The sequence below is a fragment of the Podarcis muralis genome, chromosome 6, assembly GCF_964188315.1.
Source record: "Podarcis muralis chromosome 6, rPodMur119.hap1.1, whole genome shotgun sequence".
Lineage (NCBI taxonomy): Eukaryota > Metazoa > Chordata > Lepidosauria > Squamata > Lacertidae > Podarcis > Podarcis muralis.
The window spans coordinates 82,468,015-82,489,900 of NC_135660.1; the positions used below are offsets into that span (position 1 = coordinate 82,468,015).

The following is a 21,886-nucleotide window of genomic DNA, read 5'->3' on the forward strand; positions in this document are numbered from 1 at the left end:
TAAACTGGTTCCTATAAATTAATCAGGGTCAATTGTGTTTATGTATGCCAATAATTCATTTAGAGGCCATTATACGACGAACAGCTAAATAAATATATTTATTTAGAAATCAATTATAGAAATTACATGTTGCATACAGAGATGGAGGCTGATGGCTTTAGTACAGCAGTTTATGTCAGATTAATTGTAGAGAGTTATAATAAAGCAATGGTTATTTGCAGTGAATGGCAGGGAACACCCCTGTTTCCGGGGGGTGGAGAGGGAAACAGCGTGAATTAATGATGCATTTATATGTTGCAATAGTATCCTGAGAGGATTTGAGACTCGTATATGGCAGTACTCTTGTAATTTCTATTTTATAGGTGTAATATACAAAGACCATCTCCCCCTATTTTTTATTGCACATGAAGGACACGATTCAGTGAAAAGTTCTGCTGTGCAAGCCACATTGAAATGAATGCATGTCATGTTAAGGCAATATGCTTGACAGCCATCCCAGCACCTTGGAAGTCAGGCACAGGTTTACTTCTTCCTATTCAGCTAGGAAGGAGACAGAGCCAGAGAAGCTGCCTGGATAGCTCAGTTTGTAGAGCATGAGACTCTTAATCTCAAGGTCATGGGTTCGAGCCCCACATTGGGCAAAAGATTATTGCATTGTGGGGGTTAGAACAGAATACCCTCGTGGTCCATTCCATCTCTAAAACTCTAGGATTCTAAGATCACCCCTCCAATAGCTATTGATTAAAGTGATCCAACCAATCACCTTTCCTGTGCTCTGTCTTATGGTGCACCTTAATGAAAGCATTCAACAATTCTTGTATGCCTTACAGAGTAAAGCATGGTAGTTCTAAACTGGAGGTCTAGGCTGTTTACATCCAGTATTTCTGTCCCGCTTAAAGGCAATTCACTGAGTGCTTGAATCACCTATGCCAACAATCCTATCCCCGCATTAAGAGTGCCCTCCTCCATTCCATCTGCCAGAGAGATTAAAATGGGAACTGATGGGCATGGAGCAAGCTCTCTCAAAGTGTTTGCCCATGCTCTCTCCAGCTGGTTTCTCTAACTCTTCCCTCATTTGCCTCCTTCATGTGCCTGTCTGCTTGCATGCAAGTGAGGAAGCAGACAGGTTTTCTGTGTGATCTCCTGTGGTTAATCCCCCCCCCTCCATTTTTAGTGTATGTGGATTTTATTCATGTTTTAAATTGTTTTTATTATGTTGCTTTGTTTTCTTAAGTCCCCTTAAATGACAGGGGAGGTTGGATAAATTAGTGAAATGGAAATGAATAGGCTGTGGTGGCCCTAGGATGGCCCCTGATTGTGGCGCAGACAGGGAGGACGAAATTTGTCTTGAGTATGATTTGTGAGAAAGTAGATACATGTTATGTACACTTTCAACCCCTCCTAAGAGGGCCTTACAGATGCATCTTTAAATTTGTGGGACCAAAGACAAAATGAAATGCCTAAGGTATTGCTGCAGGCCACCCCAATCCCTGCTGAGCAGTGCATGGGCTTCCCAGGGGTCTTAGCCCTCCACTAGGGTCTGTGCTCCTTTGGAGAATTTAAGACAGGGCTTTAAGAAATACGATTTATTCGCGTACTTACACCTGAATTTAGATAGAGGGAGTCCAGATTTTACAGCATGGTCATCTCAAGAGAGGCTTGTTCTCCACAGCAATGCAGCACTTGCGTCCAAGGCATCTCTTCCAGCCTGCCTTCAGCCAGCCTTCCCAATATGGACCCAGCCTTTTCCTAGCTATTCCAAGCCTCATGCCAAAGGGCCCAAACTCTCCTGCTTACCCTGGCAACTGTCCAAATCCCCAGTGTCTGTCCACACCACATGGCAGTGGGAAAGGACAGTTCCCTTCATTGCCAATGGCCCTCAGTGGCCTTGCAATGTTTCTTAATGGCCCTAGCTTGACCAGGTCCTTTTTGCACAGGGTAGCCCAGCAATTTCTCTGCAGCTTGTATTTCTCCCTTTATTAATTTCTAGGTTTTGGGGGGACCCCCACCCCGTAAACATATAATACTATTAAGTTTCTTTAGGCAACAACATTGCTAACCATCACAGTATCTGCATTTGAGAAGTTACCTTTATCTCCTTCATCCTGCTGTGTTGGATTACAGAAGCACGCACAATTTGTACTACTTGCAACATTTTATATTTTAGCATGGGGCCAAAGGTTAAAATGTGGAAAACTGGATTATAGATTTGGTTGCAATGGGTTCTATGCTAGTAGCTGTGGCAGCTCCAGTAAAGGCAATGCTTAATTTGTTTCAGTGTAACTGATACTAGAATTACGTGCTGTGTATTGGAAAATTCTGCCTTCACTTGCCTGCTTGTATTATTGATGCCTTCTTTTTAGAGATACAAAAGAAAGGACCCAATGCCTACTTCTAAAAACAGCTCCTAATCATTTGATTATTGCTGTTACGTTAGGCATTAAAGACATAAAAGGCAAATTTCATCTTGAGAGTAAGCGCAGAAGGATCACCGGGCTTATTAGCAGCACTCACGTGTGCGTAGCTGTATCTGAGGACTGAATTTGGCTTCTTGCCTAAGGTTTCAGTAGATCATCATGTAGCTAGGGCTGTGAGCTAACAGATCCATTCTTTATTTACCGCAGGCGAACACAATGAGAGTAACGTTTCATTGAAGCTCTGTTACGTAAAGCCTCTTTGAATAATAGTGTACAAGGATTTTTCTCTGGAGGGCTAAAAATGAAGACATGCCAGAAGGATGGAATCAAGGCCTGTTTTAAAATGGAGCAGCAGCTTTTGAAAAGTAGCACCTTTTAATAGATGATGAATAAGAACATGAAAGCACATTTCCAAGAGAAGTTAGGTTTTCCCCCCTCGTAGCCTTTAGTTCGTCACCTCTGCCCCCACCTCTGACCCAAGCTGAAATGAAACCTAGAAAAACAAGATGAGATGTGCAGATATTTCCAGCCATCCAGATTATATTCCTAAATGGAAGTTACAGGCAAAGGACACCTATTGCCCATCAAGCTCTTTTCCTTTCAAGCTGAGCTAGTGCAAGAGAACTCCCTCCTTGGTTTGGGCCCCAAAGCTTTGCCTCATGCTCCCATTTGAGCAACTGATTTAATAAAGTCTGAATTCAGCTCTTTATGGGAAATATTATATTATATGGCTTCATAAATAGTATAGAAAACATTGATTTGGAAAGGAATAATAATTGCCAAACAAAGATGAAGTTTAAAACCGAATGTTCATAAGTAGCGGAGAAAAACAAAGGGGATGCTGTCACATCAGGACTAGTGAAATGGTTAAGGGGAAGTAATTTCAGTTAATTCAGATATAATTACCCATATACAGCCTAATGAACTGTGGAGAATTCTCTCCCCCCCCCCAACTCCATGATTGTCCTTGGAGAGGAATTGGACGTGGGCATTAGCTGTTCCTGGAGACAGACATACTGAGAATTGTCTTCAGGATCATATGCATCTCTAGCTCCTTCTTCTCCCACCTGCTCCTTTCACAAATGGAGAAGTATACAAATGAATTGAAGATCCAGTGGTTTCTTAACTTGGTGATCTTCCCTGACCATGGAAAAGAAAACCTTCTTTAAAGCAGGGAGGGGATAACTCCTCCCAGATTACAAGAGTTCCTGTGTTCAAATAATCTCCTATTCAGCTATTTATCTCTAAGTGCAGGAACCAAAGCAAGAGTAAGGAAGCACCATGGAGTTATTAAATTGTGGTATATCACCCCACATGTGGGTCAGCTAGCGGCTGTTTGCCCGCCATCATTCAATCCCATAAGGGCATTGTGAGAGAAAAACTAGCGCTATCATCCCTGTTGCCTTCCAGGTACCTCAATTGTTTCTCATTTTGAGGAATGCCACTCATCTTATTGCCTCTTGACAGGCCAAGTAAATCCAGGATCTCATCACTCTCACTGCTGACAATAGTTTACTGTGGAGACAATAGTTTTGCTGTGGAGGTGGAGGAGGGGGAATGAAAACGTGGGGTGGGGTTCTCAAATGAAAAGATCAGCAATGGCAGAATGATTTCCCTGAAAGACAACTTGCTTTGCAGCAGATCATCTATCTCCTAATATGCACAGCTGCAGAGGCATGCCATTTTAATTCCCTGTAATGCCCCAGGACGTCACCATGTTGAGGGAGATTGTGGGGACTCAAAATGACACCTCAGACTCCTCTGCCCATTGTGAAGGGTTCAGGCAATACAGCCTTGGGCACTGCCAGGTTATTATTAGAGCCCCATCAGCTGCCTGAGGTTGGCTTATGCTGATGGCTGGGCCAGCTAGCATCCTCTGCAAGACACTGTTATTGTGTGGAAAGTTCAAGGTTTCTTCAGGAGGCAGGTTGATGTGGAAATGGCACCTTGAAGCTAGAAGGTTTTCACAATGTTGATATAAAGGTCAATACAGATGGCATACATTTATTCCGGTTTTGACATCCACGCCCAAGCTCCTGCCAATATAGGTTGACTTCTGAATCACTTGGTGAGGCAATAGAATACCGGAGGATGGCAATGGCTATTACCGGTACTTTGAATTTCAGCCTTGCAATTCATTGCACACATCATCTTGGATGAGCTTAGCATTGTCGGATTAGAGCATTTCAGCCACTGAAATGGTTTCAAGTTACAGAAACCATTCTAAAGGTATTGAGATAGAGCACTTTTCGTCCAGTGTCTTATTGCAGTCTGTACTGTCCTGTAAAGTGGGTCAGCAAACGCCTATATAGCACATAGGGAGCTGGAGAAGTTTGGCTTACCTAAGCCCCCTAGTGCATGCATTCTGGAGGTGAATTTGAACTGTGAGCTTTCTGAATTGCAGTTCAGTCAGTCTGAGAGCCACTATACTGCACCAGCTCTGTTGGATGGTGCCAGTGTTTCTCTGGGAGATTCTGGCAGAGTTTCTGATGATGCTTGAGGTTCATAATTGTGACTGACTGACAAATTCAGCATTCCCCAACCTAGTGCCTTTCAGATGTTTTGAACTTAAACCCCCATCAGCCTCAACCAACTTGATTCTGTTGACTGGAGCTGATGGAAGCTGTAGCCCAAAATATCTGGAGGGCACCAGGTTGAGAAGAGTGGTCTCATGGAAATACCATGCTCCCCTCAAAAAATTGTCTTATGTGCAAATTACATGTCAGATCATTCACAACATCACAGTGGACTTTGAAATTCAAATTGGAGACAAACACACACACACACACACACACACACACACACACAAGAGAGAGAGAGAGAGAGAGAGAGAGAGAGAGAGAGAGAGAGAGGAGAAGGTTGTAAACCACAGTTCTTGTCCCTGCAGTAGGTATGATAAACTTCATGAATTAAATCCTGAGTAGAAAATAGTTTTCTCCAACTCCCTTGCCATTTTGCCTCTTTCCCTACTTGGATATTTATATAAATCTAAAAAAAAGTCACAAGATCCTACCAAGACACTCATTTTCATGTAATAAAAAACCCAGAAACTTCAGTGTCCATCATGGGCATTAGCTATTACTAATATCATTATTGTGATAATTGTGATGTGGGGAGCGGTAGTACTTCTGATAGGGGACACATCATTCTCCGTCTGGGGCAGTTTGCCTATCTTTGGTCCCCACCCTGCACTCAGCTCTCACCTGTGGCTCCGGCAGTGGCCACACCCCGGGAAATGGCTTTGACTGGATGGCTAAACCAGGTGCCGGTAGCCGATGGGTCTCGGCGAGTTAGGGACTTCCCCTACAAGCTCTTCGGTGTAATGCCTGACAACTGCCCTAGGCCCAAGTGGCCTGGCCTGAGCCCTGCTTAAGCTGGGCGTGCTCACAGAATTCCTCACCATGTGCTGAGGGCGTGGCTTATCCGCAGGTGAGTCAAGGTGGAAAGGTAGGCAGTTTGTAAATCACATTTAACACACTTGCTACTTTTATGTAACTGTACAAGCCTTGTGTAAACACCCCACCACCAAGTCAGTATGAATTTTCCCCAGCCAGTAGCAGGTGTCCAGGGCAAGAGGTGACACATCAATAATTCCCGTTTGACAGTAATTCAGTTATCCATACAGGTTGTCCCCATCTCCCCTCACCAGAGGCACACTATTCTCTTTCTCCCAATCCTTTTTTGCTGATTCATTCGACATCTCCCTCTATCCTGCTTGCTTGTATATATATATATAAAAAATGCCCTGCACTAATTTGAAATTTAATATAGGCAAAGGCCTGGGATCATGCCTTGAAGAAATGCAGTGGCTGTAGCTTGTTGGCAGCAAGCCTGCACCTCAGCGCCAGTTTTATGGGTTATTGATTGGTTTACGACATGCAGTGCGGTTCCTGTTCTCAAAGCAGACTGTAAGCCAGGCAAGCATCTAGGCTTAGACTTTGTTTTTAATTAATGTTGACAACCTATTGTGTACTTGGTGGTGGGGTTGGGCTTGAATCGGTGGTGCTGGCTTCCCAGGTTTGGGACCATTCTTCAATCATCGGCTTAAATTAGGTTAGTGGACTGTAATACACTGGAGTTGTTAACTTAATTATCCTCATAGGGGAAACTTAGGGGAGGGGAGTGGGGGACATGAGTCAGTAGCAGAATATTTTGCCTAATGAAAGATCCCAAGCTCAGTCCCTGGCATCTCTGAATGGGAGGGCAGGGGCAGACTTTGGTCTTTCACATTTCAGTGGCACCCTGTAAAAGGCCAAAATTTGGCGACACTGACACCCCCCCCACCTCTCGCCTTTTGTTCAATTCACTATGTCATAGTTGCAACGCCCTATTGGTACCCTGTAGGCTCAGTGCCCAGTGCGGCGGAACTGCTTGTGCTGCCCAAAATCCACCTCTGGGGAGAGTGGCTAACTGGCCCTGAGGAGGATTTTGATTCACCCTCTCAAAATAAACTAGTTCCTGTGTACTGTGAAGGAGCCTAGCAAGCCACAACCCATGTCTTGTGGTTATGGGTCACAGGTTGTACACAAGCAGGTATAGGAATCATAAATCGTTTCAGGGCCAAATCGAAATAACCCTCTGAGCTCTTTGCAAGAGAAAGAGAATGTGTTTAAAAAGCAAAAAACAAAACCTAGCACCCAGCCAAATTTTACTTTTAGAACCGATTCTGCAAAGGCAGTATAAAATAATACATTGGAACCAGTGTCACCAGTGTGGACGATAACAAGCTTTCGAATGAAGCAGAACTCTTCCTCAGGGTAGATGCTCAGAACAAAATTGGAAAAGGCAGGTATGAGATGTTTCTCGGTGAGAGCCCGGTTCTAAGTGTTTCCTGCAGTTTACTTCAGTCCCAATACGGTGATGGAGGATGCTGTCGCAGTCTAATTAGGTTAAAGGACAGTACATGGAGATTATTTGCAAAACAGATAAAAGTCATAGCAACTTGGGGAAGGAGTGGGGAATAAAGCCCAAAGAAAACATTGGTGATGTGCGTCTGTCTACCAGTGCATCCCTTCGCTGAGCAGCCACGGTGTTGCTAAAGCCTGGAAAGGGAAAGGGGCTGAAAGAGGGGAGGGTTATTTCCTGTCCGTGGTCATGACTCAAGGAATAGGATCTGTGATGAGAAGACGCTTTCCATAGCAATGACTTTTCAACCCCCTCGTAGCGACATGTTGGCACATGACCTTTGGGCTCTGCAAATTTGATTGCATAACAAATATTGACTTTTTTTATACAGTCAGATTATCCTCATGTGAAATGAAATGGCTAAAATGAAATCATGGGAGCAGGTTGCACATATATTATGCATACCCGCATACATGCAAATAGGAGAACTGTAAAGGGTAAGGCAGAATTTCAGAAGCAGGACTTGTGGGGCATGCATGAATTTTCTCCAGTAACATGCATGCAGGTTATGCGAGACAGAAAACTTTGCATTGAATGAAGGTCATTCAAAAGCAGTGCAGCTTCTTTTTCTGTCTTCAGCTAAATTGAATTCTTGGTGCACGAGTTCGAACATTTTTGTAGCTTCCATTTTTTATTGTGGTATATGCATGCATTCGAGGGCGCTGCATAGATAGATAGCGTACGGTTTTATTCATTTTGCAATGTATAATTTTTGGCTGATGGTGGGCTTTTTTTTTTAAAAAAAGAATATAGAAGAGCTGCTTGTGTTTGGCAAGATGAACTGAACTGTACAGTATCCTTCTTCAAGGGGAATATGAATTCTTTGTATTTACAAGCAAAAATTGTTACATGTATTCCTCGACTGTTTCCACCATGGGGTGAAGATTATATCTCATAGGTGGTCTACCCATTTTTAACACATGCCTGACTTCTTTGGTTAGCTGAAAATGAAGAACAGTAAAAGTGGACGTGGATGGGGGGGGGGGGAGGGAATTCCCAAACTGGTATAATCTAGTGCAACACCGTAAAGCATAGTTAATTTCAAAATCCACATTTTGTAGTGTTCTAGACTAGAGAATTCTCTTTTAAGTCCCCATGTATTTGATCATGCAGAGCAGTGTTCTTCAACCTAGGTCCTCAGATGTTGTTGGACTACAACTCCCATTATCTCTAGCTATGCCTAATTTTGCTGGGTATGATAGGAGTTGTAGTCCAACAACAAGGGGATCCAACCCTTCAGAATACTCATTTACAGTGTGTGTATGCAAGCTGTAGCCAGCATTTTTTTTTGGGGGGGGGGTGAGGTCACAAACATGACCTCATATGTTTAAAATAATTTAGTGCATTAAATGTTAAAAATGTAGGTAGGTAAAATGTAGGTAGGTAATGTACGTAAATACGGCCTGCATGTTTTTCTTTATATCTCTGCAAACGTAAGTGCTAGAGGCTTAGCTTTTTTAAGACGGAAATTAAGAGAAGAAGCCTGGAATATGCCGATTAGAACCTAGCCCCTACAGGTCATCCCATAAAAGATATTGGATCAAGTTGGGAATTCACTTAATAATAATAAAAAAGCTTCCACACTTTTAATTACCACGTATAATTCAAAAACAACAAAATCTTGTTGATACCCTGAAAATTATCATTTATTTTGGCATAAGCTTTCAGGAACTAGAAGTCATTTCATCAGATTATTCTGAATTTGCAGACATAGAAAAATGGGCCCAGTTGTAATCAGACTTGCAAACAGAATTGTCACGGACAGTATTTTTTTTTGCATTCAGTCCCATTTTTACCTTTCAATTAACAAATCTTCACTTTCCCTGCTAGCTGAGGTAAACTTCATTCTTTAGAAACAGTGTAATTTTAAGAAACTGTTAGTTTGTAATAAGTGAATACATGCGTATTAAACTGCGTTAACAAACAAACAATGCAGGTAAGTAAAGCAATGGGCCCAGCTTCTACGTCATAGCTGCTTATGATTCAAACATGTATTTCTAACAAATGCCCTATTCTATACACACTTTCCTGGGAGTCAGTTCCACTGAGCTCAGGGGGAAGTACTTATGAGTAGACATGTATAAGACAGCACTGTAAGTTAGAAGGTGAGGCTTGCTTATTCTCCTGGTTAATTTTTATAACTTTGAAAGGAGGCACAGGAGTATAAGATGGGGTGCATTTGATTTTTAAAATTTTGAAATAAGTTACAGATTCCATCCCTCATACCGCATGTGGTCTGACGGTAATTGCAGAGTGGGTTAGTCATACAATCATCGCTGCAGTTTGTGCACACCCAGCAATTTCCTTCCCCAGATGCTATAGATGTGGCTATCTGTTTTGGCTTTGTGTTTGGTCAGGGTGGGGTAGGGAGAGCTATTCATTCTGCTTAAGTCAACTGTCTGGCAATGGAACCCTTGACATTTAGTTCATGTTGCACGCGGAAAGGGAAGCCACAGCATTTGAGCATGATATATGGGTGTGCCTGTCCACATAATTACTTTTGCATGGGGGCCAAGTTGTTCATTTCAGTACTGTTCATAGTTCTTTCTTCGTGTACATGGGATGTGTATTACAATTAATGCTTCTCTGTTGTATGTCCAATACCATTTACAGTATTTGCAAAATGGTGCAAATAGTTGCATTTTGTGGTTATTTTTTAAAAGATTGCACATTATCTCAGAATTTTATTTATATCGATTTATATAGTTATTATCCAAACTTTCATAAGCTATATCTGGGGTTTTTTAAATCCGGGCCTTCATATATCCATTTGTGGAAGGAAGGCCCTAGTGTTGGAGTTAGTGGATTATGTTTCTAGGCCCTTCCAGTCTTGCAGTACCTGTGATTTACTGAACTCAAGTTAAACCCCATGCCTAGCACTGGGAGATGGTGGGAAGACATTGTTAATTAGATTAAGGCAGCATTTCTCTCTGCCAGTCCAGTGCTGCTACATGTTGCTGGCGTGTATTTGAATGCCAGATTCATTGCAATAAACAGGTCATCAAGGAAAACTATATGGAACTCACACGATCACAAATGCTTATTAGGTGCAATTATAGCTGCTGTTTGTAAGCTAAGATAATCATATGCATAATTAAGGATTATGCAGGAGGGGCTCGGGGTGCTGCCTGAGGTAGTCCAGGGAAAAAAAGACCTTGTCTTTTCTTTGTTTGGTCTTTTATGGCAAGGTAGAGCTACTCTGAGATTTTCTTCTGCTAAGGATTCACTTTTGCAATCAGAAGACTGTACATGGTTTTAACTGGTTTAATAATTCCCTTTCTTCAGGGAATGTTCTTTGAGGCTAGCTAGGGATGCATAACAAATAATTTTTAGCATGCACACCAAACTATAATTCCCAAGGAGGAGAAAACCAAGACAGTGAAACTGGCACAAGCCATGTTTGCAGGGCAGATCTGCCAACTCTGACACCAAAAAGTAACTGCCCGCTGCCTCTCATGGAGATATAACATGCACTCCAGGATAGGGCTGCCAGCTTTGTTTTTACGAGTAAAAATCCAGCAGAAATCCTTGCCGTGTCTCTTTCCACCCCATTTATTTATTGCTGTATTTATTATTACATTTATACCCTGCCTTTTCCTCCCAAAGAGACTAGGGCAGCATTCCATTTGAGTCCCATTGCTTGCCCTCCTCCCCCAGCTGTTGTGGGGGTAAAATGAAAGTCTCTCTTGCTTCAGCAGATGGGGAGGAGGGTCAGCAGTGGGACTCGAGACTGGCCAAGACAGTGGCTGTTGCATCGTATTTCGGAAACAGCCTTGTCAAAGAAAAACCTGCAAAAGATTCCTTATACTTAATGCTGGTAATTTACAGCTTGGAAGTAAAAGACTCAAATGTAGAAGAAGAAGATTACCAGGTGAATGAGTTTACAGCCCCATGTTAAAGGCAAAGGCATATCTTCTGGGATTTTAGCTATGCAACAACCTTAGGCCATATCTATTAACGTTGCTGAGAGTTTTTGATTGACTTTTGCACCCAGTCAGGGCTTGGTGGTAGAGCCTCTGTTGTGCATGCAAAACACCCCAACTTCAATCCTCATCATCTCGGGGTGGGGGTGGGGGCTGACTGGGGGGGGGGACCCCTGCTTAAACCCTGGCAAGCTGCTGTCAGTCTGTGTAGAATACATAATACTGAGTTAGATGAACTGATGGTCTGGCTCAGTAATAAGACAAGTTTCCCAATGCCTGGATAGCTCAGTTGGTGAGAGCATGGTGCTGATAACACCAAGGTTGCAGGTTTGATCCAGGGGGTTGGACGAGAATAATAATAATAATAATAATAATAATAATAATAATAATAATAATAATAAAATAATTTATTTATACCCTGCCCATCTGGCTGAGTTTCCCCAGCCACTCTGGGCGGCTTCCAATCCAATCAAGTGTTAAAAACAATACAGCATTAAATATTAAAAACTGAACGATGGGGGTGGAGACGCTCCTTCAGGTATACAGGACCGAGGCTGTTTAGGGCTTTAAAGGTCAGCACCAACACTTTGAATTGTGCTTGGAAACGTACTGGGAGCCAATGCTCTCAGGACCGATGTTATGTGGTCCCGGTGGCCACTCCCAGTCACCAGTCTAGCTGCCGCATTCTGGATTAATTGCAGTTTCCGGGTCACCTTCAAAGGTAGCCCCACGTAGAGCGCATTGCAGTAGTCCAAGCGGGAGATAACTAGAGCATGCACCACTTTGGCAAGACTATGATTCCTTTGTTCCTACTGCAGCCGGCCATTATAGAAGGGGAATTGAAAGATCATAGTTAATACCTTTTTTCTGTATCCTTGAAAGTCTTTGCTGAACACTAGAGGTAGATGAGAGAGCAGATCCTGATGCTCAGTGGCATTACCTCAGATAAATTGAATTTAGTATTATTATGACATAATGGATTGGTTAGTCTTTAAGGTGGCACTGAACTCATTGTTTTTATTAGAAGGAAAATAATTTTGTGGTTTTGGTTTGTGTCCATCTATTGGACCCCTCCTCTCCACACACAAATGTTTAAGAGTGAGGGGTATGTTGAGTTCTCAGGTGGAAAGGCAAGGTATCTGTTCAGGACTTGCTCCCAGGTAGGGCTGTGAGGAATGCTGAGTCATTTTTCTCTGTGATATGCACCTGTTCTGGTTGATGAGGAGGAGCTGAAGGCCTCTTGGCAGTTAGCAGCTCTCAGAATCGGTAAGTGGACCTCAGTAGCACTACTACAGGTATTTTAGCAGGAAGCAAAATGTTAAGAGGGGATTTTCTGTAGAGAGATAGCAAAGGCAACCAGTGTGTGTGTGGAGAGAGTACAGAGTCCTTTACACACACACACCCCATTACTATGGTACACAAATGCACTTGAGAAATGTTGAGAGCTAATTCTGCTGCCCTGAAGGCTTTATTATAATCTTCAGCAAAAGCAGTTTGGAGTTGGAATATGCATAATGGGGAAGAGGAAACAAGCCTCCATCTAAAAATACCCACACTTTGTTCAAGGCTGGGAGTTTACAGTGCCTGAGACACTAGGGCTTTTCTTTTTCCTTCAGGCATGGTGCGAAAGTTCGTTCCCCCTGCCTTGGTGAGGATGAGATTTGTCACAAAACGAGCTTTTTGGACACCTGCAGCGGGCATTCAGAATACAGCTTCTGTACATCCTGTTTTCCTTAATGGCCACTGATAAGATTTGCCCTCCAGAAGATTGCCCAATGCTGCTTTGAAGTCGGCACCACGAGACGTTCCACAGAGCTAGTCTCCTCCAACCAGCTCTGTCGCTCTGTGGTGTTAGGTTTTTAAAGGCTATTTCCCTTTTATTTATGCAGTGAACTAATTAAACTGCATCTGCTGATTCTGGCACCCTGCCGTTCAGCCCTAAAAACCACCTGGATGCTTCCAAAGAACTGCTCTTGAAATATATCTTACATGCTTCCTAATTTTTTGAAAGGCACTCGCATGGTTCTGCAGAGATCAAGATGTATTATTCAGAGAGGTTTGATTCTGGAATTTAATGGCATTTTAACATTCACTGAACATGCTTCAGGCAGAAGATGGTGTAAAATGAATGGTTGGTGACTAGAGACAGCTTAATAGAGCGTATTACTGAGTATCTCAGCACCTTTCCACCATTCCTATTTGGCAGTCCTGGATGACGCAATGATACCACTGTGGGATTGCAAGTAGGGAGTCATATTCATTTGCCGTCAGATCGCAGGCAGAAAGGGATGGATTTCCTATAGGACATATGTGCCACCACTGAGAAGGCCCCAGCTTGTGACATAGCTAATTTCACTTGAATAAAAGAGGAAACATGGAGATGCCTCTTCTGCAGATTTGTGTGAATGAGGAGGCACAAGTAGCTACTAGTCATGTTGGTAGTGTGCTACCTCCAGGATCAGGTTGGCTTTTGATCAGATCCAGGAGATCTTTTCGCCAGGCTTTAAATAAACTTTCAATATTGAAATAACATGCACCAGCCCTTTTGAGTTGGAAGCATATTGATAGCCAGTACAGTGAGTGTGTATCAGGGCACAGTGCTCCACCCAGCTTGCCCTCTTTAAAAGGTGAGTGGCAGGACCCTGTATTAGCTCCATCTCCCTAATTATTTTCAAGGGTGGCCCCATACAGAATGTGTTACAGTAATCAAGAGGGAGGTTATCAGAGCATGATTGACTGAGGCGTTATGATAACTTATCAGTAAGTGGGATTTACAGTTCATTGATTTATTGCAGGACATGGTATTCCCTTTCGTTCATTTGTTCATTCATTCATCTTGTCTGGTAGAGGTATCTGTGCACAATATACGTGCCTGTGGCATCGATTGAGAAGTGAGTATGCAATATATTATTGCTGCTTGCCACTTTTAAAAGGTATAATCATTTCCCTCTTGCAGTATCTGTACAACAAAGGTCAAGCAACTGAAGAGGTGGTAACACAATTGTGTACTTGGATGTCACTTACATTTGTTGACTGGATCTGGGTGAGTTTTTCCCCAGAACTAATGTCTGCCTGCCTCATATTGCTGAATCTGGTATTTTTTCCATAGGGATCAGTTCCTAAAGGAATTGGTCTCTTTTAGCAAAATCAGAAGACACACCTACTCTGGTGGCACCTTGAATACACTTGTTGCTCAGCTATGCTTTTGGAATCACTCCCTGTGGAAGAAACCAGATTTAACCTTACGATGTGGCAATCCATTAGACTCCTGAAGAACATTGCCAAGATGCAGGTTTTGTGCTGCATCTTCAGGGTGCCACAAAATCCTCTCTTGGTTTTGCTCCAAGACTGCAGCAATCCTAACCTCACTTACCTGGGAGTAAGCCCCACTGAATTCAAGTACGCTTATTTCTGAGTAGGTACGGCGAGGATTTCAGTGTGCACAAACAAATCTGAGAGGTTGCCGTTTTGCCATCAAGAGAAACAACTTTGCTAGTGATAAACTGTGTGCCTGAGTCATTTGAGGCAGGTAGGTGTGTCAAGACCATTTCAGAAAAGGGGAGGGCAGAGAGGATCAGAATGCTCATCCCGTTCCAGCTGCATAAATTGTCTTCATCACTTAACTTGTCTCTTTGTTAAATTGCAGCATTGGCATAGGGGAAACTGTGTCATGCCAACTTGGCTTCCCCTTTCAGAAATCCCTGAATGATAATACATTATCTCAAAATAACTTCTGAGAGACATGGAGAAGATTAAAAAAATGGGTGGATGTGTTGTGGGATGGAATAGAAGAGATGCAGTCCTAGTGATTTGAATTTATAGTGTCCAGCTGAAGTAGCAGGTCATAAATAATACAGAATTTATCTCCCCCTGCAAGACTTAAGCAGCCACCTTAACAAATAAAATACATCTATTTCATTTGGTACACAAACAAGTCATAAATACTGGCTGTCAAAGTGACTTTAAATTCCCTTCCACCATTTTAGTGCCTTGTTTTATTTTATGTTTTGCCTTCAAAACCAAACTGGTGGGCTAGACTTCCCTGAGTAGCTGTAAGAGCCCTATGCTATAGATAAGTGATTGAAAGGCAAACTGCTTCATCTAACTAATGGGAGCATTAGAAAACATTTATTGGAAATGGCATACAGTGGGTGGTTTTTGTTTGTTCTTAAAAAACAGATTTATGAACTGTAAGATGTCATATGAAATTGTATTTACATCCTGGAGTTTGGCAGGTGGTACAAAAAAATAATGAGGACGGATATTATCCTCTATTAAATGATATAGCCTTAGGGTCATTTATACATTAATTTTAATTTCTTCTAAGAACCTATTAATTCTATAACCACAACATTTTGTGTTAGACCCGCTGGGTCTTTAATAAAATAAAATTCTTCCCTACACAAACCGAGCAAGTTACCAATTAGTTGTAAACCTGCCAGAACGATAAAGGTCAGCCTGAATTTCACCATTCTTAGCAGGTTGTGGCAAATGAAGGGGCCAAACACTTATCAAATTAAAATTCCAGCTGAGTGATTGTCGCTGGTGCTGAGCTGTAACACTATGCGCATGTTCACTAATGTGTCTCATGTGGTTGGTGGCTGCTGGGCACTGTCAAATGTAAACACATGCTCACTACTCTGTAATATAGACAGTTGCCTCTTAGGCCAGTTTTAATCAGAAACATGTGGAGAAGAGGGACATAGCCATGTGTCATTTCACATGCGCAGTGCCTTAAACCTATAAGGCATTACACATGCATGGCTGGCATACCAGGGCTCCATAGCCTGCTGGTGTGAGCATTGGGCTGGTGTGGCAATATGGCATCCATGAAGGCCCTCTTTAAATGAGATGCCAAGCACATATAATGTGGTGCATTCCATTGGGTGTGTTTATTGCCGGCAAAATTGGAGAGTAAAATCAAATTAACAATTTTTTTTCCTAGAGAGAAGAGCAAAGAATGCATGTGCTCAGAGGCACTTAGTCCAAAGTGCCAACATTTTCAGCAACAAAGGTTGACAAAACCATGAGAGAGATATTTGTGGAGGGAATTTTGAAAGGACGACAAAATGAGCTTTTTATTGGTGGTTAGGCATGAAAGAAACACACCAAAGGCACAGTAGGTCTGCTATGTCATTTGGGGCTGTGCAGGAGATTACAGTATCTGTTTTACTTTTGAGACTTCAGTGGGCTGCTAATGAATACACTGACACAGTCTAGATGTTCACCATTTTTGAAGCCTTTGTTTCCCTTAGTTGCTGCTTCCTCCTTGGTACAGGCACACGATAGCAAATTTTCACCAGACACGGGAACCTTTCGCAACTTGATGCTCTCCAGACATTTTGGGCAACAACTCACATCAGCCCCAGTCAGTATAGCACCAATAGGAGTTGTATCTGGAGGGTACCTGGGGAGGACTGAGAATTTTGCAGCGACATAGGGAGGCTGCAGCATGAAGAGAGAACAGGCACCGGAGAGTACGCTATAAATAGTGGACAGGGTGATGTCACAACACTATGCAGCCAATCAGACTTAGCTGCATGATGACATCACCAAGAGAGCATTTTAAATAAATAAATGGCCCCCAAAGTCAAAATACTACTACAAAAAGCAAGGCATTTTGGGCACTGCTGAAAAGCTCAGCAGAATACAGTCATTTTTAGCTCAGGACAACTCTTGCCACATGGTTTCATTTCATTTCAGTTCTGACAACTTTTAAGAGGGGGATACTTTTACAGTCACTCCCTACTCCCTGTATATAAATGCTTGAGGCTCCCATGAAGATTCCTTGTACCTGGGAAGACATCCTGCCAATTATGTTAGAACAGTAAAGCATTATATTAACCTTGTTTTGCCGATGTTGCAAATTGGGTATGTACTAGGCCAGCAAAGATTTTGCAGTAACGTATTGCAATTTTGATTTAATTTCTAGATACACTGAGGATTTTGTAAACTGCTTTCTTCTTGTAATAAGCATACACTGACAAAAGCAGGAGGCATTACTCATGTTAAGTTGATTCCGTCTTGTCCTGCCTCCCTTCTGACTAATCCTGTAATTTTCCACATTCCTCCCCCCTCCCCTTGTGGATAGTGATTATACGTTGCAAAAATGAAAAGGGCAGTTACCCTTAACAACTTCTAGCTTGGGATGAATATACTGTACATGTTTGTATATTCTGGTAAGCGATGAATGATTTTATTTTGGGCAAGTCCAATATTTATAGGTAGTTAGGCCATCTGTATACAATAGACTCACTTGATGTTTATGCACAGTGCCCTGATTTTCCTACTAACTGAGAAGTGTCGGTTATTTAGCTTTAGCACATATTAGGTGCCTGCCCTCGAGTATGCACGATCGCATGGAAAATACAATATAAAGTACACCAAATACTTACTTCTTCCCTAATCACTGAAATCATTAGACCACAGCTGGACCCACTACTGGCTCCTTGAAACCATGCACACATGCAGACTTGAGGGTGATCACACAAAGGGGAAAGAGGTAGTAGATATCACAAACTCTCAGGTGTCTTGAGCAGCTATCATTTATTAACTTGAAACTGATGCTTTTGAATCTCCCCCAATGCCAGCATTTAGATTGGGTGGGGAACTGGATCTGGCCACTTCTCTTACCCCATGTGGGCCCAATTCATCAAGTTGGTGGAGCTGCCCACCCGACATTCAACTGATGTCACAATGATGTCAGGTGAGGGGGTGCTCTGAAGTCTCAACACTCTTCAAAGCACCGTCCAGAGCTCGCAAAGAGCCTTGCATGGTGCTTTGAAGTTCTGTCAATCAGCTGACCATTGGTTCTTCAAAGCACCAAACAGTGTTCTTAGCTTGGGGCTTGCAAAGAGCCCTTCAGTTTTTAAGCATTGCCCATCAGTTGACTGTTCTGTCTTCAAGGCACTGAGCAAGGCTTTTTGCAAGGCAGAATGTGTTTGCAGTGAGCCCAGTTTGGCTGTTTGCAAGCCCTTTAAAGGGTCAGCTGGCTGCAGAGTAACACAGCAAATCCCAGGGAGCTGGATATTAATGCCTATCTGTTGACTACAAGTTCTGCTTTCTGCTGAGATCAGCTCTGCTACAGACTTCCCCACAGGGCAGATTGAGATCCTATTCACTCCCCCACTGTCAATAACTATAATATTCCAATTTTGAATTTGTGCTGCAGAAACATAGCTTTGGAAATCATTCATTCTCCCCTTGTATTTTCAGGGTTCCCAATCATAGGGAGACTTTAAGTTTGTTCAGCCAAATTTTCTAACAAAACCCCTTTTCACCCTGCCACTCAGTGGAAGCAAGCTGGGAATGAGGCATTGGTGGGGACATGGTGGCAGTTTTATAAAAAGCTATTCACCATATGGCCACTTAAACCTAGGTTATGGGCGCCTTAAAGATTACAAAGCTGAAAATGAATTGTGTATATTATGAGCTCCAGCTAAAATCAGACTCATGCCATAGCAAAGCGGGGGTGGGGGGTGGGAGCTGCTGTGCGCCAGCCAACCCAATGGTGGAGGTGTAAGGCACCATTGTAGCACCCAGGCATCTTCACTTGGTCGCAAGTGGCCAATAGACAGGTGCAAAATGCGCCTGGTGCCTGGCTAATTTTGAACACTGCATGGTGGGTGGTGGCAACATAAATGTCCCCATCTCACTTTATGTCCTCATGCTTTCTTTGAGGGCCTGAACACTGACAGTGTGTCTTTGTCTCTGTGTTGAATTGGGCCTATTTATCAGAACAGTTCTCCTGAGTCTAACTGGAGTAGGAACGGAATTAAATGTGGTGTTTGCTGAGCAGCTCAACCCCCTCACATCCAGCGGTCAGGCACACATACACATTCTTTTTTATAGTCCAAAGACCCACTAAAACAATTTCGAAAGCAAAATACAGCAGGGATACAGGGGAAACATTGCTAGGCAGTCATTGTGTTTTATCCAGAGCATGTTGATTTCTAATTCTTATTACCTTCAAGAGGAATTTTGTCACAGCCAGGGCTGCTGAGCTGCAACTCCCACCAGTCCAAAAAAGCATGGCCAGTGGCCAGGGTTTGTGGGAGTTTTTGTTCAGTAACATCTATAAGGCCAAAGGTTTCCCACACTTGTCCTGTCTTACACTATTCCAGAGGAACCACCAAACATCCAAACACAGGGGGCTGCAGTGTTGAAAGGGGAGCAGGCATCTGTATTCTGCAAGTGAAACTCTGTTCTCAGAAATCTGGACCCAGTCTGCTTCCTTACAGTTAAAAGAACTGGGCAAAACATCCTTGCTGTGTCTTGATTTCAGATTGAAAAGGCTGCTGAGGACTGAGTTGGTTGTTGTTGTTTTAGCAGGCCTAGCTTACATAGGCTGCCAGTTGCCCATTCAAAATGTTGGCGCAGTTGGCAGGAGGTTTGATAATCAAGCTGTGTACATTTTGCTCCTGTATACCCAATTCCTTTATTTTCACTCTTTGCTTTTCATAAACCCTTGACCTCAGATATGTCTTGTGGAATAAATAAGTCACAATCAGGAAATCCTGTGCTTTGAGAAGCACTTGGATAAAGAAGATTTTTCTTCATGAGTAATTCTGCAAGATCAAGATTTATCTAGATGCAAAGGATGACTCATTCCTTTTAGGTCTGGGCTTCAGTGTTTTCCTGTGCCTGCTTTCTCCACACATTTCTCTTGCCTCCAAGCAGCAAGCACCACATTGCACCCCATGTGGGTTTGCCACCTTTGTGACAAATCTCAGCCACACTCAAAGTAACTAAATGTCCTTGAGGCAAGGCCAGATGTCAGCTTTGTAAACTTAAGGGCTTGGATTATGCATCCTTCTGATTATTAAAGTGAATGCTGCAATTTGCAGACACTCTATGCTGAAAGTTTATTTTAAAAATTTGTTTGCCATTTGTTGTATTCTGTATTTTAACCTTTCAGCGTATATGCAAGCTGCTTTATCAGTCTTTCTCCTACCACTAACCTCACATACATTAGAATTAAAATAGCAACATCCAAAAGCTCCTAAATTACTTTCTGAGTAAGCAGTGCTAGCTTTTACCAGGAATTAGGAGAAATCCTTTCAACAGCATAGGATGCACTGTGTGCTGTTTCCTCCTCTACCCTTGGTCTTGTAACTCAACACCTAAGGTGCCAAGTTTGGACTGGTTTGTAATGATTCCCTCCCCCCTGTTAAAAAAGAAGAAGAAATGGCTCAGAATTTTTCTCATGCAAACCATGGGTGATGCACCCACCTCTACTTTTTAGCAAATGGTTCACAAGCAGTACAACATTGGACAAGCATAAACTGGGAATTTTTAGTTGAGCAGAAAGAGTTATTTTCTGCAGTGTAAAGAAGTATGTGCCTGTGATCTGTAACAAAAGGGAGCTGAATTATTCAAGTGCTGGTGTCTCTAGGGAGCAGCAGATATTGTGGTGTTAACTGATTGCTTTGCATATGGAATATCTAAAGTTAGCAATAGACAGAACTTCATTAGCATCTCCTGTGATTTACAGGGGGTTGAGACATCCTTATAATCATAGGAGTATACTCAAGGTGGCAGTTTTGTATATATTAAGTGGCTGAGATGTGAGAGGCGAAAACGCTATAATTTTTAAGCCATTTCAGCTTCATAAAATGAATGGCTAGCCCAATTGAACTACCCTCTCTTGTCTTGCTCAAAGGATCTCTCAAATAGAGCTTTGGCCTAACCTTGGGAGCCTTGTAGAAACCTTTCTGCATCAGGTCACAGCCCCAGATGTGGTCTACAAGAGAGGTGGCCATGGTTGTATTGCCAGATGTTGACTGACTGACTCGTTGTTTCCTTCTTTCTGGGCCTTTCCTTTCTGTCTTCCTTTGTTTTTGCTCTTGATAGCCCTGACTTCCAGATGCTGACACGCATGTCATTCATTTTGTCACTTGTGTAACTACAATGGTACCTCGGGTTAAGTACTTAATTTGTTCCAGAGGTCCGTTCTTAACCTGAAACTGTTCTTAATCTGAAGCGCCACTTTGGCTAATGGGTCCTCCTGCTGCTGCCACGCCGCCAGAGCATGATTTCTGTTCTCAATCTGAAGCAAAGTTCTTAACCCGAGGTACTATTTCTGGGTTAGCGGAGTCTGTAACCTGAAGCTTCTGTAACCTGAAGCATATGTAACCCGAGGTACCCCTGTACAGTAATTCTCAAAATGTATTATTTGTATCAATGGGGATTCCACTCCACCATAGTAGGTAGGATTTTCCCTTCAGTTTATCTGTGCAGATACTTGGGTCTGGTAACCAGCCTTCAATGTCAAAAAACTCTTTGTGTGCGTGCGCACACACACACACACGAAATTGTGTTAAGATTTATTTCATTTGTGTCTATGTGTGTAATAAATGTTTGTGCTGGTGTAATATCCCAGAAGGATGGTCCAGCAGATTAGAGGATTTCTGTGCATATTGCAGGAACTGTGCCAACAGAAGCTTGCCTCTGAATCCTAGCCAGGTTTTTTTTTTGTTATCCCTGCTGTTTCTTTGCTCCCTTCCCTAGCCCCCAGTTGGATTATATTCGACCATTTAGGACAAGCATGCCTTGTAGTATCTGCACTGTTTTGATGATAATGGTACCTCAGATGGGTGGCTCCATTGGGTCACGATTTGCATACAGTGATTGCAGGAACAA

The 21,886-nt window shown here is 42.7% G+C and overlaps 1 protein-coding gene and 1 non-coding gene across 9 annotated transcripts in view; both read left to right on the forward strand.

Annotated features, from left to right (window-relative positions):
• KCNMA1 (potassium calcium-activated channel subfamily M alpha 1) overlaps nt 1–21,886 on the forward strand; it is a 544,144-nt gene that overhangs the window by 52,277 nt on the left and 469,981 nt on the right. The gene's annotated exons all lie outside the window — the stretch shown is intronic.
• TRNAN-GUU (transfer RNA asparagine (anticodon GUU)) lies at nt 569–641 on the forward strand. Its single transcript has one exon. It is a non-coding gene; the product is annotated as a tRNA-Lys (tRNA).